The sequence below is a fragment of the Elephas maximus genome, chromosome 15 (genome assembly GCF_024166365.1).
Source record: "Elephas maximus indicus isolate mEleMax1 chromosome 15, mEleMax1 primary haplotype, whole genome shotgun sequence".
Classification (NCBI taxonomy): Eukaryota; Metazoa; Chordata; class Mammalia; order Proboscidea; family Elephantidae; genus Elephas; species Elephas maximus.
The window spans coordinates 76,740,219-76,759,557 of record NC_064833.1 but is presented as its reverse complement, the minus strand read 5'-3'; the positions used below and the strand labels follow the sequence as shown (position 1 = coordinate 76,759,557).

General features: G+C 41.9%; 1 protein-coding gene across 2 annotated transcripts in view; it reads left to right on the top strand.

Annotated features, from left to right (window-relative positions):
- Positions 1–19,339, top strand: part of DNAJC5B (DnaJ heat shock protein family (Hsp40) member C5 beta) — a 156,865-nt gene that overhangs the window by 51,286 nt on the left and 86,240 nt on the right. The window contains exon 1 of one of the 2 annotated variants that reach the window (XM_049854121.1): positions 2,486–2,512. The exons of the other annotated variant lie outside the window; for it this stretch is intronic. The gene's annotated coding sequence lies outside the window, so the exon portion shown is untranslated. Of the gene's footprint in view, positions 1–2,485; positions 2,513–19,339 lie in introns of those variants that run through there. 2 annotated transcript variants of the gene reach the window in all.

Sequence of the window (19,339 nt, the reverse complement as noted above, 5' to 3'; positions counted from 1 at the left end):
AACCACACAAGTCCTGTTTTTCATCTGCATAACGAAGGCGTTAGCCTAGCAGCCTGATGGTCTCCAAGGTCTCTCTCTGCATTAACATTCTGTAATTCCATGGATCAGTTTATGAACTGCAATGGGCGTCCTCCCTTGAGATCCCTAACAAGGTTTTGAGCGGCCGAGTAAACAGAAACTTTGCCTTTGCCCACCCCCTGCCTGGGTGGGAGAGGAAGTGGTGCAGCCAGAGAGGCTCAGTCTGGCCTTCTGGAGGAGCAAGGATTCTACTTTGTGACATCACAGAGTCCAGCACCAGGCTCGACCTTTACTCCTGAGAAAGAGATTGTAAAAGGAGATTCAGCTGTGACCTATTGGAGGTGGGACAGTACCTGAAGGAGCAAGAAGGAAACAGCCAGCCATGTCATCTGTTCAGGTAGGTGACATTTGCTAAGGTTAGAATAGAAATTGCTGGTATCTAAAGGAAAAGGAGGAGAGGACCCTAGGGTGCAGGGATAACAGGTAAGCATGAAGACTCTGTTGCAAAGGAACAGTAGAGGGGCCAAAAGTGGTCCCCGGGAATTGGGGTTGGGGTGCATCCTCCCAGCAGCCCGGCAATAATTATTATCGTGAAGTCACACTAGGATGCCATTTCCCAGGCTATTAGCCCTCCCCTGTCCTCTCCCTAGAAACCCTGGTGGCATAGTGGTTAAGTGCTACAGCTGCTAACCAAAGGGTCGGCAGTTCAAATCCGCCAGGCACTCCTTGGAAACTCTATGGGGGCAGTTCTACTCTGTCTTATAGGGTCTCTATGAGTCAGAATCAACTCAATGGCAACGGGTTTGGGTTCTTTGTCCTCTCCCTAACCACTGGGAAAATGCAGAAGGCACAGATAACTCAAGAGGCCGGTGCAATATTACTTTCTAAAGTCATCCAAATTTGTTGCTTGGTGATGTTTATTCTTCTGTCCAGGCGGTTTTCTTTTAAGAGTTTCTCCCCAGAATGACAGGGAAGAATAAACAAAATAAGTTAAATGGAAGACGTGTTTTAATAGAGGATAGTATTTAAAAAAAAAGACAAGTAATAAAAGGAGGGGAAATATTTATTATGGGTTAGCAACTGCGATTGGCTCTAAAGAGTAGTTTTGAAATTTCAAGCCTTAAAAGGCAAAAGGCCACTCCCTGTAAACAGTGGAAGAGTAGGGCCTTATGGTGGAGAAGTCAGTAAAACAGCAGTTCAGCTGGAGACCTCGACGCCGCCGCCTCCTCCTCTGTGGGCCGCGCGCCAATGAAATCATCACTGGGGACGCGGACAGTTCTGTTTTCTTTACCTTGCCCTGAGGTTTTGGCTTCTAACCTGTTTGTTTCTTCCCGGAGTCTTGGGGCCCTGGGAGGCCCAGAACGATGGCAAAGAACTGTTCTGTTTACCGGTAGGGCGGAGCGCGGGCCCGAGGCCAGGCCTGACTCATCTCCGCTCGACTCCCACCCGGTCTTTGCTCACTGCGACCCCGTCAGAGCCCAGCGCTGCGCAGCCAGGCGCGCGGAGCTCTGCACGGAGGATCGGAGTGTCTAGCCGTGCTTCCTCAGTGGAAGCGGCAGGCCAGCGTCCTGACAGGTAGTTATCCGCAGTGGACCTCACCCACAAACAGGCAAGGGGGGAGACCGAATCTCTATGCACAAGACCCAATTTTAATGCTTTTTGGACTTCAGCACATCATGAATGAATATATCACAGTAATAAGGTCAATACCCTCACACTCTATGAAAGTAGTGATAACCCAAAGCATGTGAATAAATCGAGTTATAGAGAAAAATAAAATGTATTTGCATATTAACTTTACAGCACACATCTGATTCCCATCTGAACAATTTAGCATGATTTTCGTAATTAGATTATGATCTAAGGTAAGCCCTTGAAAATGAAAACGTCCTTGGTCCCATTTTCAGACTTAGCTCATTTTATAGTCATTGAAAACTAAGTTAAGCCTAAAATAACATCCACAAAACACAGAATGTCTGCAGAAGGATGATGGGGATGGTTGCGCACCGTGATGAGCACAATTAATGCAACTGAACTGTAAACTGAGGAATGTTTAGATGGCAGTTTTGTTACCTGTGTATGTACCATGGTCCTCCCTGGGTGGTGCAAAACGATGAATGTTCTTGGCTACTAACCCAAAGGTTGGTGGTTTAAGTCCACCCAGAGGTACTTTGGAAGAAAGTCCTGGAGATCTATTTTTGAAAAGTCAGTCATTGAAAACCCTATGGAGTGCAGTTCTACGTGAGACACATGGGGTTGACGTGGGTCAAAATCGACTCAGTGGCAACCGGTGGTTACCACCACCACCACGACAACAAAAAAGATAAATAATAGTGACAAAACGCAGAATGTCCTGGCCCGTTTGTATCTACATTTACCATGTTCTCTGGCTGTTGTGTAAGTCACATACCACAGAATCCTAGGATGGGAGGGGAACTCAGACATCATCCATTCCAACACCCTCATTTCCAGAAGCAGACACCACCACAGAAAGGTAAGTGTCTTGGTTAAGTTCATGGAACTAGTTAGTACTAGTCTGGGGACTAAAATTCATGTCCTGTCATTCTCAGCTTGGTGACCTCTCCATAAACTATGCCCCTAATTCATGTTGAATGAATTTATTGATTCATATTTGAACTGACTCTTTTAATTTCTAAATTAGAATATTCCAAAATGAGAAAACCTCATTTTATCACCTTGGTGTGGTTATTGGAAAATACAAGTACTCTATTCACCAAAGCCCTCCTAGCCTTCACAGCTTCAAACAAAATAAGCTTTGGTCAAGGTCAGAAAAGATACCGGAGACCCATCCAAAAGGCTGAGACAACAATGAAAATAAATCCAGGGAACTGGACAGTCTTCTGTGCCTTGAGGCCTGATTTGAAGCAGTTCCTTAAAAAAACTGTTTGTATAATTAGCATTCTGTTTCATAAGGGAGACTCTGGGTGGTGCAAATGGTTAACACACTCAGCTGCTAATCAGAAAGTTGGAGGTTCTAATCCACTCACAGGTAACTTAGAAAAAAGGCCTGGTGATCTACTTCCAAAAATTCAGGCACCGAAAAACCTATGGAACACAGTCCTACTCTGACACACACAGGGTTGTTATGAGTTCGAATTGACTCGTGGGCAACTGATCTGTTTGCTTTATAATAAATACACATTCTTCCCTGTGGCCTTACCTTTTTCGTGTTAGGTAGATTACACTTTGTTTATACATGCATCTAGATGTGTGTGTATACTCCGTAGTATGCATAACCCAGTGCCGTCGAGTCGATTCCGACTCATAGTGACCCATAGAGTAGTATGCATATATATACGTAATATGTGAATGTACATGTGAGTGACCAGTGTGAAGCTGTTACATCCATCTGTGGTAGTTCACCTACCCATACCTACCGACCCTAATATGTCTGCTCTAGGAGCCTCCCTGACTTATCCCATGAATTCATTAATATTTTATTTGCAATCTTTTTGATAGTGTGGAAGAGGCTTTAGTCTTGTCCAGAGTTTGTTGTAGGCAAAGCTGTATTTGTCTTGCATCCCCAATTAATCTGCAAGCTTGGCCCCAGGCACTCCCTAGACACAGGTGCTCAAGGTTTCTCCAGCAGAATTCATTGCAAATATATTCATACCATCCAGAGGCCCAAATGCTGAAAGAAATTGAAATGAAGAATTGTTGAATATAGAGACCTGAATTTCACTGCCATCAACTCTGTCACTACCCTTAGAAAGGTCTGGTGAATATTTTCTAGGCCACTAGATTGTTTTTCAGCCAACTAAAAAGTGTACACCCTGTAAAGACCTTCCATGTTTCTGGTTTTCCACATAGACTGTCTTTAATGAAAGAGAATTATGAAGTGATTACCAACAAGAAAGGGCACTCCATCATGATAGAGGGTTTTAAGTGGGCTGTAGTAACATCTTTCAGCTCCCATATCAGTTTACAGAAGCTGTGTCACATGTTGAGTAGTTTTGCACATACAACAGCCTAAGACTACAGAGCAAAGCTGATTGTGGAAAATGGGGGGATGAAAGGAGTTTTAGTTTCGGATTCTTCATTGTGGTTTCCCAGTCTCAAAACTCAAGAAAACTGAAACACAGGTATGCCAAGTGAACATTTGAAACGTTTTCCCTCAAATTAACTGAGAAGATGCAGCCTGACAAGTCTTTTATTTAACAGCCTTGGAAGGGGGGGAAGAAAAACGTAAAAGAACGCTACCTCCCCAGAGAAACTGAGACGTTGGACTCTCTCTTGCTGTCACCACCTGAGGGTGCCTTGGCATCTGGCCACACGTGGCTCTCTGACACATTTAGGACACTCCCCTTTACCCCAACCCAGCCCCCATGCCCTCTCTCTTAAGAATTGTGCAACGAGGCCTTTGTAACCCAAGGCCTCTGAAGTCTGCAAAGGAATGTGACCCAGAGCCAGCAGGCGTTTGAAGGAGCTCTCCTGCTGTTTACCCCATGCCTGTTGGGAACTTCAAGAAGGAAAAGGTATGCTCTGAAATGAGATGGAAGAATGGAGCCCTTGGCAGAATTGTGGAACAAGCACGTAGCCCTCGTCCTTGTCAACCTCCAGAGGCATGATCACGCTGCACCTGAACTACTGAGAACCCGTAAAGTAAACCTCTTTTAAATTTGAGCCTCTCCTTCTCCTACTCCTTATTGTATCCCCTATTAAAAGCTTCAAGCCCCAAACAGATACGTGTATACCAGTGTCCATTGCAGTATTCTTCACAATAGCCAAGAAGTGGAGACAACCCAAGTTTCCGTTAACAGATGAATGGGTAAACAGAATGTGGTCTCTCCACACAATGGAATATTACATAGCCGTAAAGAGAAATGATGTGCTACAACATGGATGGGCCTTGAAAACATGTTGAGTGGAAATAAGTTAGAGACAAAAGAACAAATATTGTATGATCCCACTTATATGAAATATCTAGAATAAATGCATAGAGACAAAAGTGATCAGAGGTCTATTGGTACTTGTGTTGAATCACAACACAAAACCAGCTTTCTATCTCCTTAACCCCACACCCACAGAGACCTCCCTCCATCCTGACAAGTACACAGTTTGGTCACTCCAATACTTGGAGTTGTCCCACCTCTTCAATCTGGGGAATAATGTCATGTGCTGAGTTGTAAATACCCTTCTGTTAATTTGCCCAAACATCATCATGTTGGCCATGCAAATGGAATGCTAACTAAAAGGAGGTGCAAGATTTATCTTCAGTCTTGCCATTTTGAGCACTGTTTAGTACTACCGAGTATAATTAACTGCAAAAGACAAGTCCCAACTTTTATTTTACCAATATCGTTTATAAACAAAAGGCAGTCCAAGGAAAATAGACTTTTTAGCTAGCTGAGAAGACAACTTACTCGACAATTAGAAGCCCAGATCCTCCACCTGCTTTCAAACATATTTACAATGCAAAATCATTATTATTAAAAGGGAAAAAGTGTTCTTTTATGTTAGAATTGTTCCTTTTTATGTTAGGAACTGATACTGTCCCTCTTCCATAGTCAACACATTCTCTCCTATCTACCACATTCTTTCGAAGTGGTTATTTCCTATTCTCCTTTCTACCCTAATGAATTCAGTGCCAATTTCAATCCAATTTGTATTTCTTTAAAACATAATATGTACCTGGGACTGTATCAGGTACTGTGGCAATAATAAAATTATGTGTTTGCCATAAATTCTATTCTTTAGGAATTAAGAATTTAGTTATGGAGGCAAACCATATATCCGCAAAGAGTTCAACAGCAAAGAAAACCCAAACCTTTTGCTTTTGAGCTGATGATAACTCATGACAACCCCTTGTGTTACAGAGTGGAACTGAGTTCTATGGAGTTGGCTGTGACCTTTTGGAAACACATCACAAAGCCTTTCTTTTGCAGTGCCGCTAGGTGGGTTCGAACCACCAACTTTTAGGTTGGTAGTCAAGCACAAATCATTTTCACCACCCAGAGTCAATAGCAAACAAGGAAAACATAATTATGTGAAAAAAGTGAGCATTGTGGACTTCCAAATGTGTCAGAGTACAGAGTTCAAAGATGAGAAGTTCAGTTATCTGGAGCGTTCACGTGGCTTGTCATGGCAGAGCTGGTTCTTGAGCAGAATCTTGAAGGAAGAAAAACAGAATAGCACCTGACGCAAAAGCTAGGGAGAAAAACCTTTTAGTGCAAGTTCTGGCACCAGCAAAAGGTCCTTTCTTACTCACAGACCTTATCTCCACTCTTTCTCTTGTCTTTACAACCTCGCACTTTGCATGCAAAGCAAACAATTCATGTGGCTCCATTGGGGTATGGAAAACAGAAGTCATGGCAACCTACCAGCACCAGGAAAGATGAAATGAACGCCAACAGGTGGTTTATGAGAAAGGCCCTGGATATCAGAGCCAGGTTCATGTCTGGTTTCAGACACTGGCTTCCTGAACTTACACCCTAAATTGGACATGCTTTCAATCTAATTCATTATCTTCCCCCAAGCCTGCTCCCTATTTTGTGGTTCCCATATCAGCCAGGAACCTAACCATACTCCTAGATACTCTGGCTAGAATCTCGAGTCCTCTGATTCCTGGGTCTCCCTCCTCTTGCCTTGGTCATCAGGCCAGTTGGTTGAAGCCATTACTTCCTTTAGGTTTTGCCTCCTGCCTCCCTGGTCCATGCTCTCATCTTCGTTTCCTAATATGACTCATCTCCCAGCGTCACTCCTCTGCACTCTGTTGGTCCCACTGTTATTGAATATAGATTCCTGATTGCCACTCCCCAAACAATTCACATTTTCCCTGTTGCCTACAAATGAGAATTAAACTCCTCCTCTTGGCTTTCAAGGCCCCTCATCTTTGCTAAAGGATCCCTGGTAGTGCAGTGGTTAAGTGCTCGGTTGCTAACAGAAACGTCAGCCCTTCAAACCCACCAGAGGCTCTGCAGAAGAAAGATGCAGGAGTCTGCTTTTGTAAAGATTGCACCCTTGAAAATCCTACGGGGCAGTTCTACTCTGTCCCACAGGGTCCTTATGAGTTGAAATCTACTCGGCAGCAGTAAGTTTTTCATTTTTGCTAAAAACGAAATATGTCACTTTGAGGACTAAGGTATGCCTGACCCAAGCCATGATATTTTCAATCACCTTATATACATGTGAAAGCTGGACAATGAATAAGGGAGATGAAGGAGGATTGATACCTTTGAATTATGGTGTTGGCTAAGAATGTTGAATATACCATGGACTGCCAAAAGAATGAACAAATCAGTCTTGGAAGAAGTACAGCCAGAACTCTCCTTAGAAGCAAGGATGGTGAGACTTCTTCTCGTGTACTTTGGACATGTTATCAGGAGGGACCAGTAGCTGGAAAAGGACATCATGCTTGGTAAAGTAAAGGGTTGGTGAAAAAAAGGAAGATCCTCAACGAGATGGACTGACACAGTGCTCCTGCAACAATGGACTCAAACATAGCAATGATTGTGAGGATGGCGCAGGACTCAGCAGCTTTTCAATCTATTGTACATAGGGTTGCTGTGAGTCGGAACCAACTCATTAGTACCTAACAACAACAACATCTTTTCCAGCTTGGTTCCTCCGCTCTTCTCAACACTGCCAAACCATTCGCCCATCCTGCCCTAACCCTACATTCCCAGTAGATCCACAGATTCATCTTCTTTCCATTCTCCACCCACCAAGTACCTTCCGGCCTCCGTGATCTTACCCATTCAGTTTCTTCAGCTCTTCTGTTAGTTCATCTCCTAATGTGGCCTCCTCCAGGATTCCTGCCTGAAAGGGGCAACTACTTCTCTCTGCTTTCTGCCTCATTTATGACATTCTTATGACATTGTTGGAGTCCCCTCGTTGTGAAATGGTTTTGAGTTCGGCTGCTAACCAAAAGGTTGGCAGTTTGAATCCACCAGCCAGTCTTTGGAAACCCTATGGGGCGATTCTACACTGTCCTATAGGATCACTATGAGTCGGAATCGACTCGACAGCGATGGGTTTTTTCTAGGTGGTACAAATGGTTAACATGCTCTGTGGCTAACTGAAGGGCTGGAGGTTTGAGTCCACCCAGAGGCACCTTAGAAGAAAAACCTATTTCCGAAAAACCTGCCACTGAAAACCCTATGGAGTGCAGTTCTACTCTGACATATATGGGGCCACCATGAGTCAGAATTGACTGACGGCAAATGGTCTGGTCTGGTAAGACACTGTTATCATTTCTGACACTTCATGCAGAAGATGTGATCCAGGTAATGTTGGAAGATCTGGGGGAAGGGAGGGGGAATTTTTAAGATAGGGAATAGCAAATACTCAGAGGAAAGAGAGTGGTATGTTCAAAGAACTGAACAGTGTAGGTAGTAGAAATGGAGTCTGAGTGGAGAAGAAGGAATTGGCAAGAGATGGCAGTGGAAGAAGAGGCAGGGCAACGTCTGAGGGACTGGCCTTGTTAGGGAGTTTAAATTTTAGTTTAAAATCCATGGGTAGCTTCGAAGGGTTATAAGCAGGAAAGTAATAGGATAAAATCTGCATCTTAAAAGAATGTAGGGAGTAGAGAACAGATAGTAGGGGAGAAAGGCTGAGGAGGGAGGCTGTCAGGGTATATCAAGGAGGAAATGATGAACTTGGACTAGTGCAGTATTAGTGAGAAGGGAGGATGGACTTCAGAGACCCTTGGAAAGTAGAATTGATTGGACCTGGTTGATTGATTTGGCATGCACCAAGCGGAAGGGGTAGAATGAAGGATGATGCCCAGGATACAGGGCATGGTATGCTGTGCTAATGGTAATCAGCTAAGGAGACTGAACTTTATCCTATAGGAAATGGGGGGCCATGAAGATTTCTTGGCTTGGGTACATCTGCATTTTGGACGTAGCGTGGAGAATGGCCTGGAAATGGAAGACTGGGCACAGATGGACTAGAAGGCAGTGGCCAGGGAAGTGTGATAGACACTAAATGCTATGTTCCTCTGCTCACAGCCAGGAGCCCATCTCAGCCCTGGTTGTCCTGAATCAAATATAATTTAATAAAAAAAATAAGTGTTTTCTTTAAAAAGTTATTTATGCGTATACCCATTGCCATAGAGTCGATTCCAACTCAGAGTGGCCCTGTGGGACAGAGTAGAACTGTCCAGTAGTGTTTCCAAGGCTGTGATCTTTATGGAAGCAGACTGCCACATTTTTTTCCTATGGAGTGACTGGTGGGTTCAAACCATCAACCTTTCAATTAGCAGGTGAGAGCTTAACCACTGTGCCAGCGGGGCTCCTTTAAATGGTGTGTTCTGTTGTAACAATTCCCCCTTCAGCTTCCATTTAGTAGTAATTAAAATAGGAATTAGGGAAGGAAGGTGGAAAGAGGAAGGGGAGAAAGCAAGGAAGAGAACGACAGAAAGATAAGGAATAGAGAAGAGAAATAGTGACGTTGGATGGGAAAGAGACACCCAAACAGGGAAAAAGAGGAGGTAAGAGAGCAAACAGAGAGCTGGTTCTTAAGTGCCATTTATCTGTTTTCCTCACCATTCACTGGGGTTATAGACCCTGGAATAACTAATTATTCCTTGAAATATAAACTAGCTAATTTTTTGAAAGTTGTAAAAACATGCAAACCTTTATGATATAACAAAAAGAAATTGTACTCACAGTATGGTGACAATTTACAAAGAAACCCCTATGCTCAAAAAAGAAGACCAGAAGGGTATGTTATTAGCAGTAACCTTTGGGTGATAAGCATGGTAGTGATTTTTTTCTCCTTTCTTCTATTTTTCCTTTTGATATACTTTTTACAAATTTAAAAAAATGAATATGCATTCTGTGTAGAGTAAAAAAATAACAATACGTACTGTTTGCAAGGCCTGTGGACTGCTTACTTCTCCTTAATTGCCTTTATCTGTGAACTTCCAGAAGCTCCGCTGAGAACAGGGCATCCTCTGCACAGTGGAGCGCGGTGGAGAAGGAGGCAGAAGTGTTTTCTGAGCTACAGGTTGAGTCCATTTAAGTGAGACAGAGAACAGTTTTGTTGCTGCCAGCTCAGGACCTCACCTTTTACCTCATCTTTAGTCCCCTCTATTGTCAGTACAGGGACCCTATTAGCGCAGCGGTCAAGTGGTTATCTGCTAATTGAAAGGAAGGTGGTGCAAGCCTACCAGCTGCTCCATGGGAGAAAGATGTGGTGGTCTGCTTCCATAAAGATTACAGCATTGGGACAATCTACCATGATGACATAACCATAATAAATATCTACGCACCCAATGACAGGGCTCCAAAATGCATAAACTCTGACAGCACTAAAAATTGAAATTGACAGTTCCATAATAATAGTAGGAGATTTCAACACACCACCCTCAGTGAAGAACAGAACATCTAGAAAGAAACTCCACAAAGATACAGAAGATCTAAAGGCTACAATCAACAAACTTGACCTCATAGACATATATAGAACACTCCACCCAACAGCTGCAAAGTACACATTCTTTTCCAATACACATGGAATGTTCTCCAGAATAGAACACATCTTAGGCCACAGGGAAACCCTCAACAAAATCCAAAACACTGAGAATATATAAAGTATCTTCTCTGATCACAGGACCATAAAAGTAGGCTAATAACTGGGAGAGTAAGGAAGAAAAAAAGAAAAATGGAAACTGAATAACACTTTGCTTAAAAACTACTGGGTAATAGAAGAAATAAAAAAAAATTTGATTTCTTCAATTACCCAGTAGTTTTTAAGCAAAGTGTTATAATAGAAGAAATCAAAGATGGAGTTAAAAAATTCCCAGAATCAAATGAGAATGAAAACTCATCATACCAAAACCTTTGGGACACAGCAAAAGCAGTGCTCGGAGGTCAATTTATAGCAATAGATGCACACACCAAAAAAGAAGAAAGGGATAAAATAAAAATGTTAAATTTACAGCTTGAAAAAATAGAAAGAGAACAGCAAAAGAAGCCTACAGCCATCAGAAGAAAAAAAAAAAAAAGAGTCAGAGCAGAAATAAATGAAATAGAGAATAAGAAAACAATAGAAAGGATCAACAAAACCAAAGTTGGTTCTTTGAAAGGATCAACAAAATTGACAAACCGCTGGCCAAATTGACAAAAGAAAAGCAGTAATAACCCAAATAAGAAATGAAATGGGGAACATTACAACATACTTAACTGAAATAAAAAAGAATTATAACAGAGTACTATGAAAAACTATACTCCAACACATTTGAAAACCTAGAGAAAATGGACAAATTTCTAGAAACACAATAACTATCTAAACTAACATAAACTGAGGTCAAAAATCTGAACAGACCCTTACAAGAGAAGAGATTGAAAAGGTAATTAAAACCCCCCCCCCCCCAAAAATCCTGGCCCATGTGGCTTCACTGGAGAATTCTACCAAACGTTCAGAAAAGAGGAAGTGATACTTCCAAATTCATTCTATGAAGCCAATGTAAACCTGATACCAAAACCAGACAAAGATATCACAAAAAAAATTATAGACTAATATCTCTCATGAATATAGATGCAAAAATTCTAGCAAATAGAATTCAGCATCGCATAAAAAAATACACCATGACCAAGTGGGATCCATACCAGGTGTGCAAGGATGGTTCAACATTAGAAAATCAATGAGTGTAATCCACCACATAAATAAAACAAAAGAATCACATGATCATTTCAATCAATGCAGAGAAGGCATTCAATAAAGTCCAATACCCCTTCCTGAAAAAAAAAAAAAAAAAACCTCTCAATAAAATAGGAATAGAAGAGAAATTCCATTCTGCTGCTAATCAAAAGGTCAGCGGTTCAAATCCACCAGCTGCTCCTTGGAAACCCTTTGGGGCAATTTTACTCTGTCCTATAGGGTTACTATGAGTCAGAATCGACTCAATGACAATGGTTTTTTTTTTTTTTAATACAAAACAAACAGCCAACATCATTCTCAATGGAAAGAGGCTGAAAACATTCCTCCTGAGAACATGAAAAAGACAAGGATGCCCTTTATCACCACTCCTATTTAACATTGTGCTGGAAGTCCTAGATAGAGTAATAAGGCAAGAAAAAGAAATAAAGGGCATCCGAATTGGTAAGGAAGAAGTAAAACTGTCCTATTCGAGGATGATATGATATTATACACAAAACACACAAAAGACTCCACAAGAAAACTACTGGAACTAATAGAAAGGTTCAGCAGATTAGCAGGATACAAAATAAACATACAAAAATCAGTTGGATATCTATACACCAATAAAGAGAACTATGAAAAGGAAATCAGGAAAGCAATACCATTTATAACAGCCCCTAAAAAAATAAAATACTGAGGAATCAGTTTAACCAGGGATGTAAAATCCTATACAAAGAAAACTACAAAACACTACTGCAAGAAACCAAAAGAGATTTATGTAAATGGAAAAACACACCAGGCTCATGGATAGGTAGACTCAACACTGAGAAAATGTCAATTCTACTCAAAGCAATCCTGATCCAAATACCAACAACATTCTTTAATGAGGTGGAAAAACTTATTAACTTTATATGGAAAGGAAAGAGTCCCTGGGTAAGTAAAGCACTATTGAAGAAAAAGAATAAAGTAGGTGGACTTGTACTAACTGAAATCAGGACCTGCTATACAGCTATGGTAGTCAGAACAGCGCAGTACTGGTACAATGACAGACACATTGACCAATGGAACAGAATCGAGAACCCAGATTTAAATCCATCCACCTTTGGTCACCTGATCCTTGACAAAGGCCCAAAACCCATTAAATAGGGAAAAGATAGTCTCTTTTTTTAACAAGTGGTGCTGTCAAAATTGGATGTCCATCTATAAAAAAAAAAAAAAAATGAAACAGGACCTATAGCTCCCACCACACACAAAAGCTAATTCAAAATGGATCAAAGACCTAAATATAAAACCCAAAACTATAAAGATCATGGAAGAAAAAATAGGGTCAATGCTAGGGACCCTAATATACGGTTTAAATAGGATACAAACCATAATTAACAATACACAAATACCAGAAGATAAGCTAGATAACTGGGATCTCCCCAAAATTAAACACTTATGCTCATCAAAAGACTTCACAAAAAGAGTAAAAAGAGAGCCTACGGACTGGGGAAAAAAAAAAAAATTGGCTATGACTTATCCAACAAAAGTCTAATCTCTAAAATCTACAGGAAAATCCAATACCTCTACAACAACAACAACAACAAAACAAAACAGATAATCCAATTAAAAAATGGACCAAGGATATGAACAGACACTGTCGAAGAAGATATTCAGGCAGCTAACAGGAAGAAATTCTCGAAATCATTGGCCATTCTAAACCCGCTTGCTGTCGAGTCAATTCCGACTCATAGCGACCCTATAGGACACAGTAGAACTGCCCATAGAGTTTCCAGGGAGCACCTGGTGGATTTGAACTCCTGACCTTTTGGTTAGCAGCCATAGCTTTTAACCACTACGCCACCAGGGTTTCCCATTGGCCATTAGAGAAATGCAAATCAAAACTAAAATGCGATACCATCTCATCCTGATATTACCAGCACTAATCGAAAAAAAAAGAGAGAAAATAACAAATGTTGAAGAGGTTTTGGGGAGAGTAGAACTCTTATGCACTGCTGGTGGGAATGCAAAATGGTACAATCATTTTAGAAAACGATATGGGGCTTCCTTAAAAAGCTAAAAATAGAAACACTGTATGATCCAGCAATCACACACCTAGGAATATATCCTAGAGAAATAAGAGCAATGGCAAGAATAGACATATACACACTTACGTTCATTGCAGCATTACTTACAATAGTAAAAATATGGAAACAACCCAAGTGCCCATCAACAGATGAATGGATAAACAAACTATGATACATACACACAATGGAATACTAGGCAATGACAAAGAACAATGGTGAACCTAAGAAACAACTCACAACATGGATGAATCTGGAGTGCATTATGCTGAGTGAAAAAGGTCAATCACAAAAGGACAAATACTGCATGAGACCTCTATTATAGAAACTCATGAAAAGATTTACACACAGAAAGAAACAATCTTTGATGGTTATGAGGGAGGGGAGGGGAAGGGAGGGCAAGGGAGGGGAAGGAAAAACACTAATTAGACAATAGATATATGGTAACTTTGCTGAAGGGTAAGACAGAACTCAGCACTGGAGAAGTCAGCACAACTTGACCAAGGCAAGGTCGTGGAAGCTTCAAAGACACATCCAAACTCCCTGAGGGATCGACTTACTGGACTGAGGGCTGGGGACCATGGTCTTGGGGAACATTTAGCTCAACTGGCATAACATAGTTTATAAAGAAAATGTTCTACCTTCTACTATGGTGAGTAGCGTCTGGGGTCTTTAAAGCTTGTGAGCAGCCATCTAAGATACTCCACTGACCCCACTCTATCTGGAGTAAGGAAGAATGAAGGAAACCAAAGACATAAGGGAAAGATTAGTCCAAAGGACTAATGGATCACAACTACCACAGCCTCCACCAGACTAAGTCCAGCATAACTAGATGGTGCCCAACCACCACCACCAACTACTCTGCAGGGATCACAATAAAGGGTCCCAGACAGAGCTGGAGAAAAATGTAGAACATTCAAACTCACAAAAAAAGACCAGACTTACTGGTCTGACAGAGACTAGAGAAACCCGGAGAATATGGCCCCAAGACACCTTTTAAACTCAGTACTGAAATCACTGCTGAGGTTTACTGTTCAGCCAAAGATTAGACAGGCCCGTAAATTAAACAATAACACATGTAGTTCAACCACATGTAGGAGATTAAATGGGTGCACCAGCCCAAGGGCAGGGAAGAGAAGACAAGAGGGGACAGGAAAGCTGGATGAGTGTAAATGCGGATCCCAAGGTTGAGAAAGGGAGTGTTGACATGTTGCAGAGTTGACAATGAGTGGCACAAAACAATATGTGTTAATTGTTTCATAAAAAGAAAAAAAATAAAAAGATTACAGCCTTGGAAACCCTATGGGACAGTTCTACTCTGTTCTGTAAGGTTTCTATGCATCGAAATCAACCCAAATGCAATGGTTTGGGCATTTTAAAATTTATTATTATTAGCAGTATAAGGGGCCCTGATGGTGCAATGGTTAAGCACTTGCGCTAACCAAAAGGTCAGCAGTTTAAACCCACCATCCGCTTCGAAGGAGAAAAGACCTGGCAATCTGCTTCTGCAAAGATTACCACCTAGGAAACCTTATGGGGCAGTTCTACACTGTCGTATAGGATGGCTATGTGTCAGAATCAACTCCACGGCATCAGTTACAATTTATACTATGAAGAACAATAGTGGATAAAATGCCCAATAATTGCTAGAAAAAAATAGCAGGAAGACTGTCAGGAACAATACTTATAGATTCAGATCTTATTCTCCAAGGATTATTGAATACCTAGGTGCCCTGGTAGCTATAAAAACAGGTAATATACAGGTGCCATATCAACAACTGGTGGTGTCTTCTAAAGGCAAAGTGGCTGGGAATCTCTTGAGTAGCCTTGCGGAAACTTTCATCTGTGAGAAGGAAAAGAGTCCCTGTTACTCTGAGTTTGGTTCTGACTCAGAAAGAACAAGTCGCTGATTGGCAGTGACAGCAAATGCAGAGAATTGGGGCTGTCATTTTTAGGGTTTTTAATGTCCTCAATGTGACTAGATAAGTACAGGACTTTTCAAAGTGTATTTCACAAATTTAAAGGAAAAGACTGGTTTGATTTCTTGCTCAAGGAACATGGATCCAGGGAGGAAGAGAGAAAGGATGGACTAAATTCATGTGGCCCCAGAGGACAGTTCTCTTAACTTCTGATTGGAAATGAGATAGATGTGAAAAAGATGGGAGAAGAAGGTGACCCAGGGTGAGGCTGGGGAGTGGTATAAAAGCAGTAAGAACATCAGGAGCTGAACATGGTGGACAAGGACAAGGACAAGCAAAAGCACTGTTAAAACCATGTTTAACTTAAACCAAAAAAAACCAAACCCAGTGCCATCGAGTTGATTCTGACTCATAGCGTCCCTACAGGACAGAGTAGAACTGCCCCATAGAGTTTCCAAGGAGTGCCTGGCGCACTCAAATTGCCGGCCCTTTTGGTTAGCAGCTGTAGCGCTTAACCACTACACCACCAGGGTTTCCATGTTTAACTTAGATGTGCAAAAAAAGGGGACTTGTCAAATCAGTGTAAGTATATCCATTGCAGGCATCAAAAAGAATGAGGCAGCTCTACATTTAAAAAGCAAAGCATGGAAGAGTGTGTATAGTAATCTCCCGTGTAAAAAGAAAATAGATGCATACATATACACACATGTGTGTATATGTGTGTGAGTGTGTGTATGGCTACGCCAAGTGTGCCCGAGTGGAACTGTGCTCCATAGAGTTTTCCATGGCTGATTTTTGGAATTAGATCACCAGGCCTTTCTTCCAATCAGTTGCCATAGAGTTGCTCTGACTTACGGTGACCCCAAGTGTGTCAGAGTAGAACTGTGCTACATAGGGCTTTCAATGGCTGTTTTTTTGGAAGTACATCACCAGGCCTCTCTTCCAAGGTGCCTCTGGGTGGATTTAAACCTCCAACCTTTCAGTTAGCAGCAGAGTGCTTTAACCATTTGCACCACGAGCACCCACCCACCCAATGCCGTCGAGTTGCTTCTGACTCATAGCGACCCTATAGGATAGAGTAGAACTGCCCCCATAGAGTTTCCAAGGAGCGCCTGGCGGATTTGAACTGCCGACCCTTTGGTTAGCAGCCGTAGCACTTAACCACTACGCTACCAGGGTTTCCTCCACGAGCACAGGAATAGCAAATATTATTTAGGCTATTATTGGCATCTCCCCCTCCCTGTTGAGCTACACAACTTTAATAAGCTTTAACTACAGACAACATTTCTTGCTAAATGTTTGCAATAATAGAAGCAAGCAATCATAAAAACCAACATTTTTTTTAGCACTTACTATGTGCCAGGTAGGCACAAAGAACCCATGTGGAAGTTAGTGTCATTTCCCTTTGCTCAGCAAATGCATATTCAACAAGCGTTTGCACATTTTAGAGATGAGGAAACAGAGGTTCAGAGAGCTGAAGTAGTTTGTTGAAGGTGGAACAGCTAGCAAGTGACAGAGAAAGGATTCCCCCCAGGTCTAAATGACTTAGCTGGTGACTGGGAGTTGGTGGCCTGGGCACACACCCTCCTGAGTCTCAGATTCCACCTCTAAAACGAACTTGCTAAGTAACACTGTAAGGACTGCTTCTATTGTCACAAAGTAGAGGACTCCCAGGGTGCAACCGAGACAGTGCTGCAGGGGCAGAGGACAGAGCGTCCTTTAAGGAAAACTGACTTGGGGGCTTAATGTAAAGATCATCACTAGGCAACTTCTTCTTTTCTTTTTAATTTTTTATTGCACTTTAAGTGAAAGTCTAGGTTCAAGTTAGTTTCTCATACAAAAATTTATACACACGTTGTTATGTGACCCTACTTGCTCTCTCTGTGATGTGACAGGACTCTCCTCCTTTCCACCCCAGATTTCCTGTGTCTGTTCATCCAGCTCCTGTCCCTTTCTGCCTTCTTATCTCGCCTCCGAACAGGAGCTACCCATTTAGTCTCATGTATCTACTTGAACTAAAAAGCACACTCTTCACGAGTATCATTTTATGTCTTATAAAAATAGTCCAGTCTAATCTTTGTCTGAAGAGTTGGCTTCAAGAATGGTTTTAGTTCTGGGTTAACAGAGAGTCTGGTGGCCATGTCTTCTGGGGCTCCGCCAGTCTCAGTCAGAACATTAAGTCTGGTCTTTTTACTAGAATTTGAGCTCTGCTCCCCACTTTTCTCCTGCTCCGTCAGGGACTCTCTGTTGTGTTTCCTGTCAGGGCAGTCATTGGTGGTAGCTGGGCACCATCTAGTTCTTCTGATCTCAGGCTGATGGAGTCTCTGGTTTATGTGGCCCTTTCTGTCTCTTGGGCTTTCCGTGTGTCTTTGGTGTTCTTCACTCTCCTTTGCTCCAGGTGAGTTGGGACTAATTGATGCATCTTAGATGGCTCTTCGCTAGCTTTTAAGACCCCAGGCACCACTCGCCAAAGTGGGATGCAGAACATTTTCTTAATAAAGGTTGTTATGCCAGTTGACCTAGATGTTCCCTGAAACCATGGTCCCTGGGCCCTCGCCCCTGATACTCTGTCCCTTGAAGTGTTTTGTTGTGTTCAGGAAACTTCTTAGATTTTGGTTTAGTCCAGTTGTGCTGACTTCTCCTGTATTGTGTGTTTTCCTTCCCTTCACCTAAGATAATTCTTGTCTACTATCTAGTTAGTGAATACTCCTCTCCTTCCCTCCCCACCCTCGTAATCATCAAGGAATGTTTTCTTCTGTGTTTAAACCTTTTCTTGAGTCCTTATAATAGTGATCTTATACAATATTTGTCCTTTTGTGATTGACTAATTTCACTCAGCATAATGCCTTCCAGATTCATCCATGCTATGCTTCTTGGATTCATCATTGTTCTTTATCATTGCATTGTGTGAATATACCATCATTTGTTTATCCATTCATCCACTGATGGGCACCTAGGTTGTTTCCATCTTTTTGCTATTGTGAACCGTGCTGCGATGAACATGGGTGTGCATGTGTCTATTCATGTGATGGCTCTTATTTCTCTAGGATATATTCCAAGGAGTGGGATTGCTGGATTGTATGGTACTTCTATTTCTAGCTTTTTAAGGAATTGCCAGATAGACTTCCAAAGTGGTTGTACCATTTTACATTTCACTGGAACAGTGTATAAGTGTTCCAGTCTCTCTACAACCTCTCTAGCATTTATTATTTTGTGTTTTTTGCATTAATGCCAGCCTTGTTGGGGTGAGATGGTATCTCATTGTAGTTTTGATTTGCTTTCCTCTAATGGCTAATGATCATGAGCATTTCCTCATGTATATGTTAGCTGCCTTAATGTCTTTTTTGGTGAAGTGTCAGTTATATCCTTTTGGGCAACTTCTTCTTAACCAGCGTAGTCACTACCTCTTAGTGTTGGTGCTGTGCTCGCCACGGATCCTGGGGCTTCCCCCCTGTGATAGAAGAGAGCTGAAGGCATTAACCTTGAGGCTCAGGGGCAGCAGTGGTGTTGGGGGCTCACTGTCATCTTCACATACCTGCACATGTTGAACCTGAGTGCAAATTGGAGCTACCAAGAAGTCTTCCTTTTCTTTCACATTTGAGGTGAGCCACAGGCCATTAATAGTTGTTACCTTTACTGAAGGAGTCCCTGTGTGGTGCAAACGGTTAACACTCTCAGCTGCTAACCAAAAGGTTGGAGGTTTGAGTTCACCAAGAGATGCCTTGGAGGAAA